Below are 13,593 nucleotides of genomic sequence, written 5' to 3'. Positions count from 1 at the left end.
GATTTTTCGGCCACAGGATTGGCCAATTTTTGCATTGGCCAAGCTGCATGGGGGTCTCGTCATCCTCTCCATCGACTTGTATAGGACGAGGGAAACCCTCGTAGCCCGCTTTCACACTCGCCACGGAGACCCTTCAGGCGTTATCAGACATCTTCCACCGGTGAAACAATTGATCCTTAGGCTTGACTATAGTACCCTTCCCGACATCCACCAACCCGCCCTTCATGTGGTAAAGGAGGGTGCACGGAGTGGAGTCGGCCTACAAAGACATATACGTGCGGCGTCAGAGATCTAAAAAGAACGACAACTGAAGATTAATTAATTAGTTGAGTTGATGAAGGTGCGACGCGTATTTATCGTGAGGGTATCGAGCTCAGCCAATGTCGATGGCCCAATATTCAAGCCAGAGATGGAGCTAGGGCTGCTATGAGAGCTGGGTGCAGGAGCAGGTGCTGGAGGAGGTGTGAGTGCGGTTGCCATACTAGGTATGGGTATGGGTGCGGTGTTCATTGAGTTGCTCCCGGTGAAGCTGGGCATGGGAAAATCACTTGGTGGCGTGTTTGGATTTTGTTGCGCCCATGTGATCACTGTTGGAATCAAGCTTGTAAAGGCAGCCACCATGTCATCTCTACAGGCAGCGATTATCTCAGCTTTGGTCTCAGCTTTTGCTTTATCCATCGCCCGTGCCACCTTCTCGTCGATAGTCACTTGACTGAACTTCTTTCTCTGTCTTTTGGCCTCGGGGTCCTTGTTATAATAGTACTTCCACGTGGTGCCATCCCCGGCACCGTGCACACGTCCATATTGCCGCCACTGGCCGAGCGGGTGTCCCATCATTATGTTCATGGCCCGGTTGAAAGGAGTGTCCCACTTGTACTTCACCGACGACTGAGTCAACTGAGTCGACGAGTCGCTTTCGGCCGCAAGCTTGTGTTGCTCTCTCTGCAAAATGGACAGTGAATCATTTATGAATGCGACTAGAATGTAGTAGACTTCTTGATTAGAAGCTAATATGTAAGGTGGTAAAAGGATAATTACCAGTAATCTCATGAATTTCCTAGTCGGCCCATCAGTGAAAAAAATCTATTTTTTGGGGTCCCAAGAGAATCGGGCCCTGATGAAGTCGTGCTCCTTCTGGTCGGTGAACTCAGCCAATGGGTCTGGGATCCCCTGACATTCACGTTCTCGTGTAACCACGACTTCTAAGGCGGTGGTTTCCTATGTTCTTTGCCTGCAGCTGCTTGCCTCTCTCCGACCTGGCCTTGGCAGCTTCTTCATTGCAAGTCTCCTTGAACTTTTCAAAGTCCTCTATCGTAATTTTTGGATTGTCTACAACAATCTTGGTGTAGGTTTCATGGTCTACTTCAATCGCCTTTTTCACCCTAGTTTTCCAAGCGCTCAATGCGTTGCTGAACTTCCCTAGGGCTTTGTTGTTGATTGTTTTCATGGCATCATCATCCCATGGGTCGACATCGTCATTCCGACCGGGGAACAGGAATCTTGCGTGCAACCTAGTTAGGAGCAGCTTCTTCATATTTTCATTCTTCCGTATTTTCGTGGTGTTGATGTTAGCTGTATCCCATAGGATGCATGCTAGTTGGTTGCCGTAACACGCTGCCACTTCCCGCGGCTCTATTGGCTCGAACTCGCCAGGGTGCACCGCCGTGACCACTAGTCTTCCGGTGCCGAGCTCAATTGGGTGTCGTGTCCTCTTTTCCTTCTTTCCCTCACTGGCTTGGGAGGTCCCACCTTCCGTGCTGTAGTTAGGAACATCATCAGCGCCAGTCTTAGTGCCGGTGTCGTTGGTGGCATCAGTGTCGGCGCCAGCGCCACCACCGTCGTCATCCGTCATGACAAGGGGATCCAGACACCCAGCTTGCTGTCTCTCCTGATCCGCCAGAAAGTCAAGGTAGGCGTGTGCTCGACCTAATTGGGACTGAGAACCTCCGGTCTCATCGATGTCGGTCATGTTTCCTAGGGTTCAGTGACGTAGTCGTTTAATTATCGAGCTTTATATAATAAAGTGAATAATGAAAAAAAGTGACCTTTGTTTTGCCGGAAATGTCGTTTTATTCCCGTCGTGACAAATTTCGAGCACTCGATATATCCAACTTTCTAGCACAAGTCATGCCGAAATTCACGGAAAATTTCGGCACGACCTTTGCTAGAAAGTGCACATATAGAGCGCCTGAAATTTGCCGGAATGGAAATGAATCAACATTTCCGGCAAAACATAGGTCACTCGCGATCAATTTCCCTACAAATGACAATAAGCACTATGTGTTGAAGTAGCATTTCAATAACAATCACGGAGATGCAGCCCAAAGTGAAGCTTACTGCCCAAAGTTAAAAATCTTCTTTTAACTTGAAAAGTGAAGCTTACTGCCCAAAGTGAAGCTTCACTGGCTAATTTTCATTTTCTACAGAACTGCAAAAGTGAAGCTGCTGCCCATAGCATATAACAAAAAACATATCAATGAATGAAGCATTGCTGCCAATACAACAACTACTTGTGGCTAATACAAAAAACAAAAATGCAAAATTGATCACCACATATTTTCACTAACAATACTTTGTGCCAACTACTTGCTGCCAATACAACTACTTGTGGCTTAATACAAAAAACAGTATTCAGTTTCCACTAATCTTCAGTGGTAGAAAAATGCAAAATTGATCACCGCATATTTTCAGTTCCAAGTTTCAACAGTTTTAGTTTCTAATTTATAAATGAGGCTAAAAGTACTCAGCAAATTCTCTTCTAAGTTTTACTCCGAGTGACAATAACTTCAAGTGAGTCACTACAGTAACTTCAAGTGGGTAACTCCATTTTCTGATTTTTTACTCCAAGTGACAGTAACTTGCAATGATGCTAGCTAGCTAGAGTGGCATCTACTGCCTTAGTAATCAAGAATGAGCATTGTTTTTTGCAAGCGAAAGAAAGAAACAGAGCATGTATGCATGAGTGAGCAGTTTGCATAGAGATAGAGGAGAGGAAGGGGTGGCACACCACGCGTCAAGGTCAGGCTCGCCGGGGCTGAGGGGGTGGCGTCGGGGTTGAGGACGTCGGCGTCGTGGTCGGCGTCGCCGGGGCTGAGGGCGTCCTTCTCCTCCTCGCTGAGCACTATCGATCTGCAGAGACCAAATTTGGTCAGGGAGAGAGAGAGAGAGGGAGAGAGAGAGACCTGCCGACAGAGAGGATGGCGCTGGTGGTGGGGACTTCACGGGGGAGCGGCGAAACGGGGGGAGGGGCCGGGGGCACCACAGGGGGAGGGGGCGGGGCGAGCGGCCGATGGCACGGGGGAGGGGAAGCACGGGGGAAGGGGTCAGGTGCGGCGTGCGTCATTGGCGGCGGGGGCGGGTGCGGCGTCGGCGGTGGCGCACGTCACAGAGAAAGGGGGTCAGATCGAGCGAGAGTGAGAGAGAGGAAAGAGATGTGTGGCTATCTAGGCGACTTAGCTACAGCGCGGGGCAGCAAAACGCGCTACAGCTAAGTTAGCTATAGCGCGGGGTAGCAAAACACGCTATAGCTAAGTTAGTTATAGCGCGGGGCAGCAAAACGCGCTACTTCTTACCTTTTATTTTCTTTTTATTTTTCTTTTTATTTTTCTTTTTCTTTCATTTGCACTTTTCTTTTTCTTTTTCTTCTTCATATTCCACTAACTTCCTTCCTTTCTTTTTCTATTTTTCTTGCATTTCATTTTCCACAACTTATTAGTTCCTTTTCCTTTTTCTTTTCCTTTTTCTTTCACTAGCAAAGTGGCCCGCTCGATGCGCGGGCTAGGATCTTTAAAGTTTTTTTTTTGAATGTTTGTCTTGAAGTATAAATGCAACTAATTGTGGAGGCGTATTTTAAGTATTAGGATTTGATAAACTTTGTTGTTTGATTTTTTTATAGAGATATGATTATATTGGTGCTCGTTCATCCTTTAATTGCTAATTATTCATTTCATAATAATTGTGGGTTTGTGATCGACTATGTTTTTTAATTGTACTTTTAAACCATAGTTTTATTATCAACTGCATTACCCAAAAAATGTATATTTTTGTTACCAGTTTTATATTGTTGTTCACTATTTTCTCTTAAGATTAATTTGATTTTAGTTTCTAGAATTGTGAGTTTTTTGTATTGTTTCTGTAAAAAAAATTAGTCGTGCAAAGGCGTCTTTTATTTTTAGATGTTTTTTTTTTGATTATGTAGACATGCATCACAGTATGAAGGTTGACCTTTTGTATCTTTGCTGTGTTTATAAACAATACTTGTGCACGTACACTCAGGCACTCAGCAGTACCAAGGGCGCCTTACATTTTTCACGTTACATTGTTTCCTAACAGTTTCCACGGTACTAATCCTTGGAGAAACAAAGTTTGCACAGTACATAACTGGTCTAATGGTCCCACCAGTATTAGTGGCCACTTTACCTATTCTGGGTCGTCCCCCCTTCTGTAGTCTTCTGGACTTCTCCATTCTTCTCTCCTCACACAAGTGATACTTTCTTCATTTTTGTATACAAGGTCACTATCAAAATTACAATTTGCAATTATATAAAGCCACTAACATCAATCGAGGTAAAATTGATGAGGTTTGCCTCGTACTAGCAACCGAGAACATTAATGCCCCTTGCATGCATGTGGGAGTGAGGAAGCTTGGTTTTCATGTACCACATTAATCAACCAACGAGGAGTGAGAGGGTTGTCTTGTTGTGCGTTGAAGAGAAAAATACATATTAATTAACACGTCGAGCGAGAAGAAAAGACAAGTTTGCAACATTGGTTTAAGTAAGCATTAATTTCAACCTTGGTACCTGTAATATGGGTTTGTGGCCTTGGAGGGACTACTGTTCTTGGCCGATCCCATTTCTTCCTTCCTTTTTTTTCTTTTCAGTGTAGATTTGGTCTGTTGGATAGCTCGGATCTTCTTTGGTCCTAACCTGAGTCCACCCCCGCAGCTGGTGCTTCCACAGGGAGACCATCGACGGCGGCTAGTTTTCCTCCTCGTACACCTCCTGTAGGTTGGTAAATGGCGGCGGATGGGTATCATGGCCCAAGGATCTGTTGCGGTAGGGAGGAGGTGAGATTGTTGATCTGCACGGTGTCGTTGATATTGTCTTCTGTGCAATTGATTCGGTCATGTATTTCATCTCCCATAGGTCTGCATTTTTCTTGGATCCAGCTTTAGTATGAGGATGCTAGTGTTGTTTTCGTCCCCCAGCGTGCAATCCAGACACACCTTTTGTTTTAATTTATAAAAAGTTATAGCGTATTTATATATTGCACGCATCCATTAAAACGTTCTTGGTAGGTAGTATTTGTTTTCATGGTCATTTTATTTACTTACATTAAGATACGTGGGCTCAATCAAAATATGGTTGGCTAATTTTGGCCATTCTTGGGTAGCACTACTCGTTGGGTGCGCTGTGTACGAAACTCTGCTTCGGAATATGTCTTAGCGACTGTTATCCTATTTCAGTGGAATTAAACTCACGTTTTCATTTGTTAAAAGAAACCACATTCGCTCAGCGGTACCAACAGTCGCTTGTATCACGTTAGCATAGTTTTCTCTTTTAAGTGATATTTAAGTGTTTAATTTGGTACAGTGTAGATAGTAATAAGTAATGTAAGTATCCCGGAAAAAAATTTAAAAAATAAGTATTGTAAGTATATATTTGAGCAGACACACCTGTGCAAATTAGTATTATATATATTCATTGCATGATGATGTATACTGGCTGTTTTTTTTATTTGGTTGATGATAGTAATTTGTGAATGCAAAATACTCCCTCTGTCCCATAATACAAGACGTTATTACATCCAATATGTGAGGTGTAGTTTTAGTTTTTTTTATGGCCCCCTCCACTTTTTTCCGGGCTTGGGACCGGCATTGGCAGTCTTAAACCCCCCCTACCCCTACTAATTTTCAACACACTTATCAAAGAATTTGTACAGTTTTGATTAGCTATAGTTGAAATATTTCCCAGATTATATTGTATATATAATAATTTAATATGGAAACCGATCTGATTGCATTTAATATGAATCATAATAAGTTCGCCATGCTTTCACTGTCGGTTTGCATGAAATACTACGTTTGTACAATAAAACATTAGATAATATATTTTGTCGATGTTTGATAGTAATGAACCGTTTTGACGCGTACAAAAATTAATAGATAATAGCTGGATATGAAAACAGGTCTGATAGCATTGTACATATGCAATATTACAACGTCCCGATGCTATTTCTATTTGTTTTTATGAAATAATAAACTTATATAATCAATTATTACATAATGTAGATTTTTGATGTTTGGTAGTAATGTAGTATTTCCACCTGTTGATGCATGTTTGCATTACTTTGGCAGTGTAGTAGACCATATTCGACCCGCCATATCATGTTAGCATAGTTAAGTCAGACTTTGTTTGTAATAGATTTTGCAGTGTAATAAGTTCCTATATATGTAATTCTTACGTAATAGTAACTCCTCATCTAGTTAAAGAAACATCATGCTGAAATTATATTATTTGTTCATACAACAACAACAACAACAACAATAACAACAAAGCCTTTAGTCTCAAGCAAGTTGGGGTAGGCTAGAGGTGAAACCCATAAGATCTCGCAACCAATTCATGGCTCTGGCACATGGATAGCAAGCTTCCATGCACCCCTGTCCATAGCTAGCTCTTCGGTGATACCCCAATCCTTCAGGTCTCTCTTAACGGACTCCTCCCATGTCAAATTCGGTCTACACCGCCCTCTCTTGACATTCTCCGCACGCTTTAGCCATCCGCTATGCACTGGAGCTTCTGGAGACCTGCGCTGGATATTCCCAAACCATCTCAGACGATGTTGGACAAGCTTCTCTTCAATTGGTGCTACCCCAACTCTATCTCGTATATCATCATTTCGGACTCGATCCTTCCTCGTGTGGCCACACATCCATCTCAACATACGCATCTCTGCCACACCTAACTGTTGAACATGTCGCCTTTTAGTCCGCCAACACTCAGCGCCATACAACATTGCGGGTCGAACCGCCGTCCTGTAGAACTTGTCTTTTAGCTTTTGTGGCACTCTCTTGTCACAGAGAATGCCAGAAGCTTGGCGCCACTTCATCCATCCGGCTTTGATCCGATGGTTCACATCTTCATCAATACCCCCATCCTCCTGCAGTATTGACCCCAAATACCGAAAGGTGTCCTTCTGAGGTACCACCTGACCATCAAGGCTAACCTCCTCCTCCTCACACCTAGTAGTACTGAAACCGCACATCATGTACTCGGTTTTAGTCCTACTAAGCCTAAACCCTTTCGATTCCAAGGTTTGTCTTCATAACTCTAACTTCCTATTTACCCCCGCCCGACTATCGTCAACTAGCACCACATCATCCGCAAAGAGCATACACCATGGGATATCTCCTTGTATATCCCTTGTGACCTCATCCATCACCAATGCAAAAAGATAAGGGCTCAAAGCTGACCCCTGATGCAGTCCTATCTTAATCGGGAAGTCATCAGTGTCGACATCACTTGTTCGAACACTTGTCACAACATTATCGTACATGTCCTTGATGAGGGTAATGTACTTTGCTGGGACTTTGTGTTTCTCCAAGGCCCACCACATGACATTCCGCGGTATCTTATCATAGGCCTTCTCTAAGTCAATGAACACCATATGCAAGTCCTTCTTTTGCTCCCTATATCTCTCCATAAGCTGTCGTACCAAGAAAATGGCTTCCATGGTCGACCTCCCAGGCATGAAACCTTCCATGTTATTTGTTCATACCTTTAGAATATTTCTGTATAGACTATGTTCTTAACTACATCATCCTCATTGCTATCTTCATCGTCTACCATTACCCGCAGTCCCTCCCTTTTTGTTACTCTTGAGAAGGCTACGTATAACTGTCCATGTGTGAAAACTTGTTTAGGAAGATATAATCCTACTCTGTTTAGAGATTGTCTCTGGCTCTTGTTTATAGTCATAGCAAAGCAAACTGATATAGGATATTTCTCCTTTTTAGAACAAATGGCCACGCTGATTCAGTTGGTGACATCACTATTCTTGGAACATATACCTTTTCTCCCACATGGGTTCCAGTTATTATCTGTGCTTCAATGAATCTTCTTCCAAGCTGAGTAACCGTCATCCTTGTACCATTGCATAAGCCAGCACTTTGGTTGATATTACGTAGTAGCATAACAGGTATGCCGACTTTTAATTTCAACTCGTGATTTGGGATTCCAAGAAATGGTAAGCTATTCAGGAATTCCGTTGGATATAATAATTCTGTTTCTGCATTAAAGGTAGTTGCTTTGCATACTGTGTCACAGCTTAGATAAGTTTTCACTTCACCTTGTATCTGATCCATTATATACTCATTTATATCGCGAACTGTTTCATTTCTTGGACATAATATTGCTCTTTCTTCTAAGTATTCTCGTTGGCGATACCTCTCCTGCAAATTGGGATATATGCTCTCCACAACTATTTTTTTGGTATCATCTCCTTTCTTGAGAAGTATGTCATTTGGTATTTTTATCAATTCCTCACCTTCTGATGATGTATTTTTTCCATCGCCGATATTGAGAATCCACTCTAGAAATTCTGCTACCTTTTGTTTCTCGTATTCATCATTTGTTGTGCAGTTGAGCCACATGTTCTTTGTTAGCTTCATTACCTGAAAGTTCTTCCAAAGGTAAGATCTTTTAATGGATGCAGTGACCATGTTGTGTCTTCTTCCTTCGGTATCACAGGAAGGATCTGGCAAAAGTCCCCTCCTAGAACCATTGTCATGCCACCGAATGGCCTGTCGCTGCTGTTCACACTTTTATGTCTTAATATATCCCTTAGAGTCCTATCTAGCGCCTCAAAACATATCTTGTTTGCCATTGGAGCTTCATCCCATAGTATTAGCGATGTCTTTTTTAGTAGTTCTGCCAAGTGTGAACCTTGTTTAATGTCACATGTTGACTCTTCTGTAAGGACTAGTGGAATGTGGAACCTTGAGTGTGCTGTTCTCCCTCCTAGAAGTAGTGTTGCAATACCAGATGATGCTACTGCTAGTACTATCTTCCCTTCAGAATGCAACTTTGTTGTAATCGCTTTCCATAGGTATGTCTTACCTGTCCCACCATATCGGTCCACAAAAATTTGTTTTCCCAAATCATTGTCAACAGATTCCATTATTGAGTCAAATGCAAGACGTTGTTCATAGTTGAGACTACCAAAGATCTTCAAATGCTCTTCATTTTGTTGCTCTTTGTTGTAATCAATTTCTTCATTGAGTAGCTTGTTTCCAAGTTCCTTTATTTCCGAAGATTCAGGAAGTTCTATTCCAGGGTATTCCTTAAGTGTTCTTCCAGCTTGTCTCATGAGCTTCTCTATTTCCACCAAGGCGTGTCCTTGCTTCTGTGATTCTGTGAGGCATAGTGTAGGATAGTTCAATAATTTTCTCTGTTTGTACTCCATGTCTTCACTTAATACCTCCGAGCATGATTCCCACAGTTTTTTTGGGCATGTGACTTCGCAGTGGCTTAAAATTGTTGTGAATAGCTGCCTTAGCTGGTTGCCAGTCGCCCAATTTGATGCCTCCTTGATGCACTCAAGCCACTCTTTGTCATCATCAAGAAATCTTAGTGCTTCACAAGCAGATTTGTATGATGCGTGGACAACTCCATTTACTGTTCTTATGTCTTCGAAACATGTGCATCCTTTCTTGACGTTAAGTAGCATTCGCATATAGTATTTTTCTCCGCTTGCTGGATGGGCATAATATATCCTTCCAACTGATCTTCCTTTCTTCCTTTTGCTCCACTTTGTCTCTTTCTTTTTCCACACCCATTTTGACGGGAATTCTGCATATGTTAATTCTCTGGCTTGTTCACACATCTTGTTTGTCTCCATCCACTGTGTAAATTTAGTGATTCCTACTCTTTCTTTCCTGACGATCTTGGTTAAATCTGTAGAATCTGAGAAAATTACTTGCTGCTCATTTTCCAGGTGGAAAGGCAACCTTTCGACGCAGGGATCTCTGAAGTGCATTTCGAACTGAAATATTCTCCAACACGCATCATTCCCTGTTATATATGTGCATTCTAGGTACCTTTTTATCTCATCGTTTTCTATTAGTATTGTTGCTTGGTCATCACCTTTATTTATGTATTTAAAAAGGTATTTTATGGATAAAGATCTGTTGCACACCTCGACATTTATATGTGCTTGATATTTCACCAGCAGATTTCTGTTGTATGGGACTACGTATCTGTTATCCAACTTTACTTCCCCTTTCTGTATGAATCTTCCATCGTCTCGTCTTCTATATACTGGGTATCCATCTTTATCGATAGTGGTATTGTTGTTGTATTTTTTGGGAACTTTCTTATGCATCTGCTGTCGACCATGCATGGTGACTTTGTGTTTGCTGCACCACATAGCCCGTGCATCATGTAGTTTTCGACAGCTGCATATCCTTCCGGGTCAATTTCCTTGTCTGGTATCTCTGCGCAAGTTACTCTATCTACCTCTGATGGCTCTGGATACTTGTGTTTCTTTTCCTTTTTGTCGAGGAATATGACTATGTGGGCATGTGGGAGGCCTCTTTTTTGAAACTCTATTGTGTATATAACTGCAATTTTATAAAATAACAGTTAGTTCATGCAGTTAAATAATATGTTTGATAAATTCAGGATGATATATTACTTGCGAGTGTTTTTCCGAAGTATTCCCTTTCTCTTATATCTCTCATGAACTCCTTGAGCTTTATGTGGAATACTCGATCAACAATATCAGGCCTTTCGTATGCTGTTTGGGCCACTTCGTGTAGCATAGCCTCAATCTCCGGCCAAGCTGCGTTGCACGTGAATGTCACAAATAGGTCTGGGTATCCAGCCCACCGACATATTGCCATAGCATCTTGGAAGTTTTGTGCTTTGTATCTAGGACTATCTGTGACAGTGGATGGCAGCAGTATCCTTTTTCCTACTTGGTCAGCCCTTGTATCTCCTCTTTCTATTGCATCCTGTAAGCCAGCATATAATTCCGTTCTTAGGTTTCCTTGATGATTTTTGATCCAGTCCAGTCTGTACTGCAAAATGCATGCAAGGGCGTCCACAATGAACTGCAATGTAAGCTTTTCACACATCAGCAAGTGCATCGATTGGTTAGTACGTTGTTGTAGACAATATGCATAGTATTCCAACATTGTTACATGCTTTCTCTTACATTTTGCACCTTGTTTTAATATGTAAGGTATATTTTGTCTGTACCCATCTTCTCCATAGGGGAATAATAGTGGATACTGCATAGCCATGAATTTTGGATGGTTCTCTGATATTCTTCTTGGCTTCATGTTTTTGTACTCAACAATGATATCCCGTCCTTTTCTACTTTCCGTGGCATCATTGACAATCAAGGCTGCAACTTCCCATGCAGATGGCATGTCACTTCGTCTTCCATCTGATTGTCGCTTATTGATTAGTTTTAATCTCACGTTTTGATAGTCACCTTCTTCGAATCTGTCCCTTGCCATTCTGAATTTTTTTGCAAGTATGTTATCTTGATCAAACATATTTTTAAGGCCCTCTACGATGTGAGGATCTATTGACTCCCTTTTATCTTCCCTTGTCGAAGCATTAATCCTGTTTCTTACCTCATTTTCAGTGTCATAGATGTACAGTTGTGCCCAACGTGGTTTATCTTTACCTTCAGGCAATAGAGTACCTATTCTGTGGTAGTTCTGCCCATTCATTCTAAAAACATATGGCCCATTGCCATTGTTTATTTCTTTGTCTACTTTTCCTCCCATTGTTGTGAAAGCGAACATGGAGTTGTACAATCTGATATTCTGCAAGCAATGTTTTGACATCTTTTCGTTGTCTTTCCTTAGCAATTTCGCTAGGTAAGTCGGTGGCTCTCTTAATGGTGGCAACTCAACCTTGCCATGTTGGCAGCATAGTCCAAAAGATGGCATGCTTTTCGCTCTACCTGAAGTTCTTTCTTCGTACCAGAAAATTGCACCGCGTCATTCACACTTGCATTTGGGTTTTCCAAAGTTCCAATTTTCCATATGAGTCCTCTCTGATTGCCTGTTCAAGTTTTGGATTTAGCATAAATTGAAATATTATTAATGTCTGGTGTTGTTGATACTATAAAAAGTTGATATAACTTACAAATGTTGTCTTTGTTTCTTTCTCACCGATTTCGATGTAGTAGACATTTTATTACTTTTTGAGCTGTACACGTACATAGCAGAAAATATCGGATTTATGAAACTCCAAATTTTAGAGCTTGATTGTAATTTCTTGTTCCTTACCTCATAGTATTACCAGCCTGACCAATCATTTCTCCTTCTTTTGTCGATGGTTGTGCAAGCCTCTTGGTTTGCATTATTCTTTTCCTATGTAGTCTTGCCTCTTTTGCTTTTTCTGTTGAGTTACTTCCCCTGCATAAACATAAATACTAATTAGTATAAATAACAGATTATTTTTTGTCTGGCAGAATGAATTTATTACTCCTTGTGTTACTTTAACATTTTTTTGCGTTGGCTATAGTTCATTGATACGTATATCATTTTTTGAGATTTGATGGACCATTCTAAATTAGTGCGCTTGAAGATTTCAGCACATAAATAGCAGAGTAGATGTGGATAGCATAAGAAAGGTACATAATGTTTCTTGCTGTATGATGTGCATCATTAATGTTAAATTTTAGCATTTGAATTGAGAATTATAATTAAACCAAATGGATGATAAGATGCGTAACAGCATAAGAGAGAAAGTTCGTGAAGATTTTCTTACTTCACATGGAGCAAAGGTTGTCCTTTGTGTGTGTCCGCGGAGTCTGGCAGACCTCCATGTATCATTGAAGATTGTCTGTTTTTCTTTTCTTGAAGTTTCATTACCCTTTCCGATCTTGTGATCTTTGCTGATTCTCTGGATTTGCATCAATAAGATAAAAATTAAAATATAGTTTTTCTCGTGGAAGCTACACAATTAGGAACCTCAGCGTGCCTAACTGGAATTGCTTTGTTTTTTAAAAATTACTAGTATAGCACATATAAAATAGTCAATATTAGTAATGGATCACCTTGTTGGAGTGCATATTTGATTTGTTTTAACGACCTTGGCAGGTTTCTCACATTCCTTGCTATGTGGCCCACGTTTTCTTTTCATGTTGTCTTCCTGCATAATGGAGAGTTCAAATGTAAACCTAAGTGAATGATATTATATTATTGTTACAGATAAATCATGGTTTGGTTGGGCTATGGACGACGATTAAGATTTATGTGCTTGTTGTACAGGGGAGTACATTGCGCTCGCACTTGAGACTTTGGTCGTCGGCCCCGCTTGTCACAATGGTATAAAACAAATTTATGAAGATTCACTATTTTTATTACCTTTCATCACCTTATAAAATAAATTTTCCGTTGTATAAGTAAAGGAGATAGATTTTCAAGACCAGTGATTTTGCAGAAATATTTACTGATAAAGAGGATTTTATGTTCCAATCTCTTTGTGGTACATAAACATTGTGAGTATTTCTTAGTACAAGCTGACCGAAGCAATCTAATGACTGAATTTTGGACAAATTTCTTTTGGA

At 41.1% G+C, this 13,593-nt stretch overlaps 1 long non-coding RNA gene across 2 annotated transcripts; it reads left to right on the top strand.

Moving 5' to 3' along the window:
* Window positions 1–4,789: 4,789 nt before the first annotated feature.
* Window positions 4,790–13,593, top strand: LOC123134207 (uncharacterized). Of its 2 annotated transcripts, XR_006465577.1 has the most exons (3): window positions 4,790–5,068; window positions 9,997–10,095; window positions 13,235–13,593. It is a non-coding gene; the product is annotated as an uncharacterized lncRNA (long non-coding RNA). The 2 variants fall into 2 exon arrangements; XR_006465576.1 differs by lacking the exon at window positions 13,235–13,593 and having other exon boundaries at window positions 9,997–10,245.

Source organism: Triticum aestivum, chromosome 6B (assembly GCF_018294505.1).
Source record: "Triticum aestivum cultivar Chinese Spring chromosome 6B, IWGSC CS RefSeq v2.1, whole genome shotgun sequence".
NCBI lineage: Eukaryota > Viridiplantae > Streptophyta > Magnoliopsida > Poales > Poaceae > Triticum > Triticum aestivum.
Note: the sequence above shows the minus strand (reverse complement) of the source record. Positions and strands in the feature narration are given on the sequence as shown.